Source organism: Protopterus annectens, chromosome 3.part1 (genome assembly GCF_019279795.1).
Source record: "Protopterus annectens isolate FY-2018-M chromosome 3.part1, PAN1.0, whole genome shotgun sequence".
Taxonomy (NCBI): domain Eukaryota; kingdom Metazoa; phylum Chordata; order Ceratodontiformes; family Protopteridae; genus Protopterus; species Protopterus annectens.
The window spans coordinates 403,449,240-403,459,925 of record NC_056732.1 but is presented as its reverse complement, the minus strand read 5'-3'; the positions used below and the strand labels follow the sequence as shown (position 1 = coordinate 403,459,925).

Here is a 10,686-nt window from a genome sequence, read left to right as displayed (position 1 = left end):
GTCAGTAATGCTGCTACTTATCTAGTTGCTGTAAAACTCCATGTCAGTAATGCTGTTGCTTATCTAGTTGCTGTAAAACCCATGTTAGTAATGCTGCTGCCTATCTAGTTGCTGTAAAACCCCATGTCAGCAGTGCTGCTGTTTATTTAGTTGCTGTAAAACACCATGTCAGTAATGCTGCTACTTATCTAGTTGCCTTAAAACCCCATGTCAATAATGCTGCTTATCTGGTTGCTATAAAATCTCATGTCTGTTATGCTGCTGCTTATCTAGTTGCTGTAAAACCCCACGTGAGTAATTCGCTGCTATCTAGATGCTGTAAAATCCCATGTCAGTAATGCTCCTTATCTAGTTGCTGTAAAACCCATCAGTTATGTTGCTGCTTATCTAGTTGCTGTAAACCTCCATGTCAGTTATGCTGCTGCTAATCTAGTTGCTCTAAATCCCCATGTCAGTAATGCTGCTCCTTATCTGGTTGCTGTAAAACTCCACGTCAGTAATGCTGCTGCCATCTAGTTGTTGTAAAACACAATGTCAGTTATGCTGCTGCTATCTAGTTGCTGTAAAACCCCATGTCAGTAATGCTGCTTAAATAGTTGCTATAAAACCTAATATCAGTAATGCTGCTTATCTAGTTGTTGTAAAATACCATGTCAGTTATGCTGCTACTTATCTAGTTGCTGTAAAACCCCATGTCAGTTATGCTGCTGCTATCTAGTTGTTGTAAAACCCCATGGCAGTTATGCCAGTATTTATTTAGTTGCTGTTAAAACCCCATGTCAGTTATGCTGCTACTTATCTAGTTGCTGTAAAACTCCATGTCAGTAAAGCTGCTATCTAGATGTTGTAAAGCACCATGTCAGTAATGCTGCTGCTTCTCTAGTTGCTGTAAAACCCAGTGTCCGTAATACTGCTGCTTATTTAGTTGCCTTAAAACTCCATGTCAATAATGCTTCTTATCTAGTTGCTGTAAAACCCATCAGTTATGTTGCTGCTTATCTAGTTGCTGTAAACCCCCATGTCAGTTATGCTGCTGCTAATCTAGTTGCTCTAAATCCCCATGGCAGTAATGCTGCTCCTTATCTGGTTGCTGTAAAACTCCACGTCAGTAATGCTGCTGCCATCTAGTTGTTGTAAAACACAATGTCAGTTATGTTGCTGCTATCTAGTTGCTGTAAAACCCCATGTCAGTAATGCTGCTTAAATAGTTGCTATAAAACCTAATATCAGTAATGCTGCTTATCTAATTGTTGTAAAATACCATGTCAGTTATGCTGCTACTTATCTATTTGCTGTAAAACCCCATGTCAGTTATGCTGCTGCTATCTAGTTGTTGTAAAACCCCATGGCAGTTATGCCTCTATTTATCTAGTTGCTGTTAAAACCCCATGTCAGTTATGCTGCTACTTATCTAGTTGCTGTAAAACCCCATGTCAGTAATGCTGCTGCTTATCTAGTTGCTGTAAAACCTCATGTCAGTAATGCTGCTTATCTATTTGTTGTAAAACCCCATGTCAGTAATGCTGCTGCTTATCTAGTTGCTGTAAAACCCTGTGTCAGTAATGCTGCTGCTTATCTAGTTACTGTTAAACCCTGTGTCAGTAATACTGCTGCTTATCTAATTGCCTTAAAACCTCATGTTAAAAATTATGCTTATCTTGTTGCTGTAAAATCCTATGTCAATTATGCTGCTGCTTATCTAGTTGCTGTAAAACCCCATGTCAGTCATGCTGCTACTTATCTAGTTGCTGTAAAACCCCATGTCAGTAATGCTGCTTCTTATCTAGTTGCTGTAAAACCCCATGTCAGTAATGCTGCTGCTTATCTGATTACTGTAAAACCCCATGTCAGTAATGCTGCTGCTTATCTAGTTGCTGTAAAACCCCATGTCAATTATGCTGCTGCTATCTAGATGCTGCCATGATACACTCGGAGGACTGGAACTCCCACCTAACTGTAGTACTGACTGTATTATATTGTCTGACTCAACACAGCTAAACTGTTGATCCCTCAAAGAGAAAGTTAAACATTACAGAGGTTGAATAGTTAAGTGTTCTTTGCTGAAGTCATACAGGTATGAGACTATATAATTAGTATTTGCAAACCCTAGCATTTCTGCACAGTACAAAAAGTACATTAAAACAATATTATAGGTTCATAGGAGGTTACTAGGCTAGCAGCGCTAGACCCCTTACAGTTATGATTTAGTGTCCCACCTTATTTAGTGAGGTTTGCATTTTGACTAACAACTGACTAACAGTCCACATGCAGAAAGGAAAAACAAACAAAACGGGCTTAAAATTAGGCAAAGATTGCCAAAAGCCAAGTATATTTATAATAAACTTAGAAGTTAAATTTATACTATCAGTTAAGCTTACATTTTATAATATTCTTTGCACCTAAAAGACTTTGATAGTTATTTGGCTAGCATTCCTAGTATAGCTGAAATCTATGCTGCATTTGTAGCTTTAATATCAATAAACTACATGTGACATACCAGACCTTTTTACTCATTCTTTCTACAGTAGTATGAAAAATAGTATTGATGATATAGACATCCCTTGAGGGAGCTGGTCATCTGAGTAAAATATGGTGGCATGTGTCAGACAAATGAAGTTTGAATATCTGGGTAGAATTTTACTATCCCCCATGATAAAGCCATCTCAAGATTTTATTACAATACTGTAGTTACACTATGAATATTGTACATCATGGAAGGAGGGAGACAAACCTACCAATTTTTAAGACTTTACTTTTCTAATCAAATGCAGTTTTTGTTTGACATTTGACATTATTAACTCAAAGACACATTCATTTAGGTTTGGTTTGATGAAATGAACCACAATATAGTTGCAACAGAAGTTTGTTAAGAAACAAACTTTTGTATATCTCTAATATAGTGGTTTTGCCATTACTTTCAAGATGAAAAAATAACAATAAAATGATTATTCATATAATTAGATCAGCACTATGTAAAAAAACAAAACATACATTTTTATTGTTTTTCATAATTGCAGACATTTTAGGTTGCATAATAATTTGTTATTCAGTGATGACACTGACCTATTCAGCTATGAAAAGTACTAATTAAGATTCTCAGTTATACTTAAATGGTGGGTATACTACAGACTTGAAATCAATTAGTTCCTAACTACCTTGCTTCCATATGATTTGTATGAGACTGCTATGACCCTTGTCAGTTTTTCAATGCTTATCAAATAAAAAATACATGTCGTGTGTGTGTGTGTGTGTGTGTGTGTGTGTGTGTGTGTGTGTGTGTGTATATATATATATATATATATATATATATATATATATATATATATATATATATATATTTATATGGATCTAGGACTATTGCACTACATCACGTTTCCATGAAATGTAAATGACCGAACACACTTTACAGAAAGTGCTTTTCACCGAAAAAGCACTTTCACTAAAGTTGTTGCGTCTTTCGGCTTTTCCCAGTTAGGGCTCGCCACAGCAGAACTCCGGTACGCTAATGATTGGCAGTAGATTTTTAAGTGCCGAGTTGCTGGCCCTGACGCACAACCTTCAACGAAGGTACACCCATTCATACATGTCTCCACACAGAAGACGCTCTAGCTAAGAATCAAACAGGGCAACGTCTTACTGTGAGGCGACAACACTACCGCAGCACCACCACCGCAGTTAATTGTTTTAAAACACCATGTCCATTATGCTGCTGCTTAACTAGTTGCTGTAAAACCCCATGTCAGTTATGCTGCTGCTAACTAGTTGCTGTAAATCCCCATATCAGTAATGCTGCTGCTTATCTAGTTGCTGTAAAACTCCATGTCATTAATGCTGCTATCTAGATGCTGAAAAATCCCATGTCAGTAATGCTGCTTATCTAGTTGCTGTAAAACCCATATCAGTAATGCTGCTGCTTATCTAGTTGTTGTAAAACTCCATGTCAGTAATGCTGCTGCTTATCTAGTTGCTGTAAAACCCCATGTCAGTAATGCTGCTCCTCATCTAGTTGATGAAAAACCCATGTCAGTAATGCTGCTGCTTATCTAGTGGCTATAAAACCCCACTTCAGTAATGCTGCTGCTTATCTAGTTGCTGTAAAACCCCATGTCAGTAATGCTGCTGCTTATTTAGTTGCCTTAAAACCCATGTCAATAATGCTGCTTTTCTAGTTGCTGTAAAACCCATCAGTTGTTCTGCTGCTTATCTAGTTGCTTTAAAACCCCATGTCAGTAATGCTGCTGATTATCTAGTTGTTGTAAAACTCCACGTCTGTAATGCTGCTGCTATCTAGTTGTGGTAAAACACCATATCAGTTATGCTGCTGCTATCTAGTTGATGTAAAACTCCACGTCTGTAATGCTGCTGCTATCTAGTTGTGGTAAAACACCATATCAGTTATGCTGCTGCTATCTAGTTGATGTAAAACTCCATGTCAGTAATGCTGCTTATCTAGTTGCTATAAAACCCCATATCAGTTATGCTGCTGCTATCTAGTTGTTGTAAAACCCCATGTCAGTTATGCTGCTACTTATCTAGTTGCTGTAAAACTCCATGTCAGTTATGCTGCTACTTATCTAGTTGCTGTAAAATCCCATGTAAGTAATGCTGCTGTTTATCTAGTTGCCTTAGAACCCCATGTCGATAATGCTGCTTATCTAGTTGCTTTAAACCCGTCAGAAATGCTGCTATCTACTTGTTGAAAAACACCATGTCAGTTATGCTGCTGCTTATCTAGTTGTTGTAAAATACCATATCAGTTATGCTGCTGCTTATCTAGTTCTGTAAAATCCCATGTCACTTATGCTGCTGCTTATCTTGTTGCTGCAAAATTGCATGTCAGTTATGCTGCTGCTTATCCAGTTGCTGCAAAACCCCATGTCAGTTAGGCTGCTGCTTATCTAGTTGCTACAAAACCCCATGTCAGTAAATCTGCTGCTTATCTAGTTGCTGTGAAACCCCATGCCAGTAATGCTACTTATCTAGTTGCTGTAAAACCCCATGTCAGTAATGCTAATTCTATCTAGATGCTGCAAAGCCCCATGTCTGTAATGCTGCTTATCTAGTTGCTGCAAAACCCTGTGTCAGCTATGCTTTGTCTTATCTAGTTGCTACAAAACCCATATCAGTACTGCTGCTGCTTATATAGTTGCTGTAAAACCCCATGTCAGTTATGATACTGCTTATCTAGATGCTATAAAACTCCATGTCAGTAATGCTGCTTATCTAGTTGCTGTAAAACCCCATGTCATTAATGCTGCTGCTTATCTAATTGCTATAAACCTCCATGTCAGTAATGCTGCTGCTTATCTAGTTGCTGTAAAACTGCATGTCAATTGTGCTGCTGCTTATCTAGTTGCTGTAAAACCTGATGTCATTAATGCTGCTTATATAGTCACTGTAAAACCTCATGTCAGTAATGCTGTTGTTTATCTAGTTGCTATAAAACCACGTGCCAATAGTGCTGCTGTTTATTTAGTTGCTGTAAAACCCCATGTCAGTAATGCTGCTGCTTATCTAGTTGTCTTAAAACTATATGTCAATAATGCTGCTTATCTAGTTGCTATAAAATCTCATGTCAGTTATTCTGCTGCTTATCTAGTTGCTGTAAAACCCCGTGTGAGTAATTCTGCTGCTATCTAGATGCTGCAAAACCCCATGTCAATAATGCTGCTGCTTATCTAGTTGCTGTAAAACTCCGTATCAGTTATGCTGCTGCTAATCTAGTTGCTTTAAAACTCCATGTCACTTATGTGGCTGCTTATCTAGTTGCTGCAAAACCTGATGTTATTAATGCTGCTGCTTATGTAGTCGGTGTACAACCCCATGTCAGTAATGCTGCTACTTATCTAGTTGCTGTAAAACCCCATGTCAATTATGCTTCTACTTATCTAGTTGCTGTAAAAACCTATGTTGGTAATGCTGCTGCTTATCTATTTGCTGTAAAACCCCATGTCAGTAATGCTGCTGCTTATCTAGTTGCCTTAAAACCCAATGTCAATAATGCTGCTTATCTAGTTGCTGTAGATCCCCATGTCCATTATGCTGCTGCTTTTCTAGTTGCTGTAAAACCCCATGTCAGTTATGCTGCTGCTTTTCTAGTTGCTGTAAAACCCCATGTCAGTAGTGCTGCTGCTAATCTAGTTCTGTAAATCCCCATGTCAGTAGTGCTGCTGCTTATCTATGCTGCTGTGAAACTCCATGTCAGTAATGCTGCTGCTATCTATATGTTATAAAACCCCATGTCAGTAATGCTGCTGCTTATCTAGCTGTTGTAAAACTCCATGTCAGTAATGCTGCTGCTTATCTAGCTACTGTAAAAACCCACTTCAGTAATGCTGCTGCTTATCTAGTTGCTGTAAAACTCCATGTCAGTAAAGCTGCTGCTATCTAGTTATTGTAAAGCACCATGTAAGTAATGCTGCTGCTTATCTAGTTGCTGTAAAACCCCATGTCAGTAATACTGCTGCTAATTTAGTTGCCTTAAAACTCCATGTCAATAATGCTTCTTATCTAGTTGCTGAAAAACCCATCAGTTATGCTGCTGCTTATCTAGTTGCTGTAAAACTCTATGTCAGTTATGCTGCTGCTATCTAGTTGTTGTAAAACACAATGTCAGTAATGCTGCTGCTATCTAGTTGCTGTAAAACCCCATGTCAGTAATGCTGCTTATCTAGTTGCTATAAAACCCCATATCAGTAATGCTGCTTATCTAGTTGTTGTAAAATACCATGTCAGTTATGCTGCTACTTATCTAGTTGCTGTAAAACCCCATGTCAGTTATGCTGCTGCTATCTAGTTGTTGTAAAACCCCATGGCAGTTATGCCACTATTTATCTAGTTGCTGTAAAACCCATTGTCAGTAATGCTGCTGCTGATCTAGTTGGTCTAAAACCCCATGTCAGTAATGCTGCTTATCTAGTTGCTGAAAAACCACGTGTTAGTTATGCTGCTGCTTATCTAATTGCTGCAAACCCCCACGTCAGTAATGCTGCTGCTTATCTAGTTGCTGTAAAACTCCATGTCAGTTATGCTGCTGCTTATCTAGTTGCTTTAAAACTCCATGTCACTTATGCTGCTGCTTATCTAGTTGCTGTAAAACCCCATGTCGGTAAAGCTGCTGCTTATCTATTTGCTGTAAAACCCCATGTCAGTAATGCTGCTGCTTATCTAGTTGCCTTAAAACCCAATGTCAATAATGTTGCTTATCTAGTTGCTGTAAAGCCCCATGTCAGTTATACTGCTGTTTTTATATTTGCTGTAAAACCCCATGTCAGTTATGCTGCTGCTTTTCTAGTTGCTGTAAAACCCCATGTCAGTAATGCTGCTACTATCTAGATGCTGTAAAACCCCATGTCAGTAATGCTGCTGCTTATCTAGCTGTTGTAAAACTCCATGTCAGTAATGCTGCTGCTTATCTAGTTGCTGGAAAACCCCATGTCAGTAATGCTGCTGCTTATCTAGTTGCTGTAAAAACCCACTTCAGTAATGCTGCTGCTTATCTAGTTGCTGTAAAACCCCATGTCAGTAATATTGCTGCTTATTTAGTTACCTTAAAACTCCATGTCAATAATTCTTCTTATCTAGTTGCTGTAAAACCCGTCAGTTATGCTGCTGCTAATCTAGTTCCTGTAAATCCCCATGTCAGTAATGCTGCTGCTTATCTATGCTGCTGTAAAACTCCATGTCAGTAATGCTGCTACTATCTAGATGCTGTAAAACCCCATGTCAGTAATGCTGCTGCTTATCTAGCTGTTGTAAAACTCCATGTCAGTAATGCTGCTGCTTATCTTGTTGCTGGAAAACCCCATGTCAGTAATGCTGCTGCTTATCTAGTTGCTGTAAAAACCCACTTCAGTAATGCTGCTGCTTATCTAGTTGCTGTAAAACCCCATGTCAGTAATATTGCTGCTTATTTAGTTACCTTAAAACTCTATGTCAATAATTCTTCTTATCTAGTTGCTGTAAAACCCGTCAGTTATGCTGCTGCTTATCTAGTTGCTGTAAAACTCTATGTCAGTTATGCTGCTGCTAATCTAGTTGCAGTAAATCTCCATGTCAGTAATGCTGCTGCTTATCTGGCTGCTGTAAAACTCCACGTCAGTAATGCTGCTGCTATCTAGTTGTTGTAAAACACAATGTTAGTTATGCTGCTGCTATCTAGTTGCTGTAAAACCCCATGTCAGTAATGCTGCTTATCTAGTTGCTATAAAACCCCATATAAGTAATGCTGCTTATCTAGTTGTTGTAAAATACCATGTCAGTTATGTTGCTACTTATCTAGTTGCTGTAAAACCCCATGTCAGTTATGCTGCTGCTATCTAGTGGTTGTAAAACCCCATGGCAGTTACGCCACTATTTATCTAGTTGCTGTAAAACCCATTGTCAGTTATGCTGCTACTTATCTAGTTGCTGTAAAACCCCATGTCAGTAATGCTGCTGCTTATCTAGTTGCTGTTAAACCCCGTGTCAGTAATGCTGCATTACAGACATTGAATATTTAAGTTTCTTCACTGGCAGGAGGATTGTTAGGTCCAGAAAATAAAACTTGGAAGTTGTGAGAAACTGCCCAGTTACCAGCAGCAAGAAACAGGCAAGAGCGTTCTTGGGTTTAGCTGGGTACTATAAAAATGTATAGCCTGCTCTCTTACAGATTTGACCAAAAGCAATGATACCCCTTATGATGTAGGGGGCACAATATGCAGACAATGCTTTTACTCATTTGAAGAAAATACTATGCTCAAAGCTTACATTAACTTCTCAAAATATGAACAGGCCTTTATATATAGTGATGCATCAGGGATAGGTCTAGTGTTATCTCACACCTGTACTGGGGAAGAACATCCCACATGCTTTTGATTCAAAAATTGAGAAGAGCGGAAATCAGGTATTCCACTGTTGAAAAGGAATGCTAGGTTTATCAAGTGGGCATTATCTTCATTAAAGTCTTATTTTCTTGGCTGAGAATTTACACTGCTTGCAGACCATGCCCCAATTCTGTAGCTGAATAGACAGCAGTATTGGAAAACAAACTATATAGGTGAACACTTTTCTTGCAATCTTTTAAATTCTTGGTGAAACATAGTCCAGCCCTGATCAGCCACAATGCAGATGGCCTGTCTATGGCTCACAACCCATACATTGGGCCTGAAAAAGAGGATTTCAAGCTGGAGGAAGGTCATTGTAATATGAAGAAGTGATACTTGCCAGAATGATATCTCAAAATGACAGAAAACTAATGTAAATATTGTGTATCAGTAGTGTAAATATAACTATTGTTTTGAATCCAATATCAATAGTGTGTAAAAAGGCAGCACACAGAACTATTATTTTAAGTAGTCAGGTACCGTTTTGCATTATTTAGTTAATAGAACCACTTGTACAATAAAATATTACATAAATCAGAGGGTTGTAGCCCTAACAAACCAGAGATGCTGGCCTCTAATACAAGAAAAATGAGTGCCTGGAATATTGGTTCTGCATAAACAGCTATTCTGAGAAGATTTAGGCTGCTTACGGTGAAAGAATCCAGAGCGGAGCGAATCGACAGGACAACATCTGTATGTCATGGATTTTGTTTCCTGCTTCTTGCCCATGAAGAAAGGAATTATTGGACTGTTATGAAATTAATTGTTGTACTGTTTGTGGGGCTGTGGACATTAAAAAAGGCACTCTATGTGCTTTTTATTTTGTTAAGAAATTTGTGTAAGAAACAATCTGCACCACTTTTGTTTCCTCATGAAATGAAATCTGTGATTTATTTTAATGCTTGGACTTTGGTTCATTACTATACCATAAACTATGCATGTGTATGCATGTGTGTGTGTGTGTGTGTGTGTGTGTGTGTGTGTGTGTGTGTGTGTGTGTGTGTGTGTGTGTGTGTGTGTGTGTGTTTGTACTTGTGTGTCTATACATGTATATGTATATAGAGAGAATAAGAGATGTAGATCAATATAGATATAGGTATAGAAATACACACACACACACACACACACACACACACACACACACACACACACAGTCATAGAATATGCTTTCCCTGCAACCAGAAGTCAATTAACGTATGTCAAAAATAATGCTCATATGTATAGGGAAAGAAGAAAATATCAACAAGGGGTTGTACCACTTACGTTTTTTGAAGTCCAGTAAATTTTAAGCTTGGTGATTCAACTTATGAACCTTTACACACACACACACACACACACACACACACACACACACACACACACAACAATTATTTTTTCATTTGATAAGCATTGCAAAACTGACAAGGGTCATCGTGGTCTCATACAAATCATATGGAAGCAAGGTAATTAGGAACTAATTGATTTCAAGTCTGTAGTATACCCACCATTTAAATATAACTGAGAATCTTAATTAGTGCTTTTCATAGCTGAATAGGTCAGTGTCATCAATGAATAAGAAATTATTATGCAACCTAAAATGTCTGCAATTATGAAAAACAATAAAAATATATGTTTTGTTTTTTCACATAGTGCTGATCTAATTATATAAATAATCATTTTAATGTTATTTTTTTCATCTTGAAAGTAATGGCAAAACCACTATATTAGAGATATACAAAAGTTTGTTTCTTAACAAACTTATGTTGCAACTAAATTGTGGTTCATTTCATCAAACCAAACCTAAATGAATGTGTCTTTGAGTTGATAATGTCAAATGTCAAAC

At 37.9% G+C, this 10,686-nt stretch overlaps 1 pseudogene; it reads left to right on the top strand.

Annotated features, from left to right (window-relative positions):
- Window positions 1–1,497: 1,497 nt before the first annotated feature.
- On the top strand, window positions 1,498–7,196 carry LOC122797676 (annotated as a pseudogene).
- Window positions 7,197–10,686: the final 3,490 nt, after the last annotated feature.